Source organism: Musa acuminata, chromosome BXJ2-3 (assembly GCF_036884655.1).
Source record: "Musa acuminata AAA Group cultivar baxijiao chromosome BXJ2-3, Cavendish_Baxijiao_AAA, whole genome shotgun sequence".
NCBI classification, from domain to species: domain Eukaryota; kingdom Viridiplantae; phylum Streptophyta; class Magnoliopsida; order Zingiberales; family Musaceae; genus Musa; species Musa acuminata.
In genome coordinates, this window is record NC_088340.1 from 44,094,119 (window position 1) to 44,095,632 (window position 1,514).

Sequence of the window (1,514 nt, forward strand, 5' to 3'; positions counted from 1 at the left end):
AGAACGCCATTAAGAGCTCTGTGATCAGCAGGGAAGAGCTTAGCCCGGTGGCGAATCCCAAGAGCCTGGGATTCTCTCCGCTTCCACCATCAATTAGAACTTCATCCACTTCCCACGTTCTGCAGACATTTATTGATGAGATATGAAACGATGACACCCTCCAACTGGTAGTTTAGGATTAATGAAGTAGATGGGAGTGAATCCAGAAAGCTCGAGATGTGGAAACCCAGCAGCAGAGAAGCAAGGCGGCCATCGTCGAGAGGAGCGAGAGTAATACATATGGCAGCAGCTGCAGGAGGGGTCAGAGGTAGTAGAAGTTAGGTTTGGACACGGGGAAGCATGGGGTGTCAGAGGACCTCCTTGAGACCGTTGGCCACAACACAACCTTGGAGGGGTGCTGTTTCCGGTACATGGAATCAATGGCTCGCAGGGCCCATGGCACATGAGAGCTGCCCTCTGCGCGACCATGGAAGACACAGGCGCAGCTCTCGCTTAATTATCCATCCCCGGACCTGGAACTCACCCCTGAGCTCGCTGAAGCCCACGTGAACCTGCCACTGCACTCCCCCAGTGTGACTTGACCTCTGAGATCACCCAACTTTGATGCCCTTCCCATCCTCTCCTCCGCTGCTGCGTTTAGCTTTGTCGCCGACTGCTGCTGCTGCATGCCGTGCAGCTGCTCCACGTACACTCGCTGACCTTTTTTACAGGATAATGTTTTGGTGTCCCTGCCTCCCCCTCCCCCTTCCCCTTCCCCCCTCTCAAAAGCATTTCCTAAAGGACTCGAAGTCTTGTCCCCAAAACTTCCTCGCGTTCCGTGGCTCGTCCATTGGGCTTTTCGAGTTCCTTACGCGTAATGATAACGATAAGCATCGTTGAACCCGTAGCAGCATGTCAATTTATAATATGAATCGTACAGTAGGGGGCAAATATACAGTAGAAAAGGTTGGCATCGGAAGACAACTTAGGACTGCGCGACTCATGTCAGGCCGAGGCCCAGAGCCCATTTAGCTCAACTTATTTCATTGGCCCAAGTTGGATAAGACGACATTTGTGAATCCATTTCATATCACCTATGTCCATACTATCCCACAAAGAATGATAAAGATAACACGTGTCGCATGCGTGAGAAAGAGAAAGATAGTGTTGTTTTAATTATGTGCATCGGTGTTTATTAATGAATGGAATTTGGTCCTAATCGTCTAATTTCACTTTTCCGATCATGACAGCTGGATCGAAGGCAGTTTTTGCATGCGATCGCAGATAGCTGAGTGCGCGCGCCTTCTCTTTCAAATTTGCTTTGAGGTTTGCGCTAATACCGGAATATAAATAAATGTGAATGAATGGAGTGTGAGACGTTCCGCCTCTTCGTGAGGGCGAGGCGCGAGGAGACGGGAATCTCCCCGATCTCCTCCACCGCCAGCGTCGATCCCTCTCTCCGGAGAGAGCCGTCTCCGAGGCGGACTGATGGGAGAGACGAGCCACCCCTCGCGAGGTGAAGTCGATCTTGACTC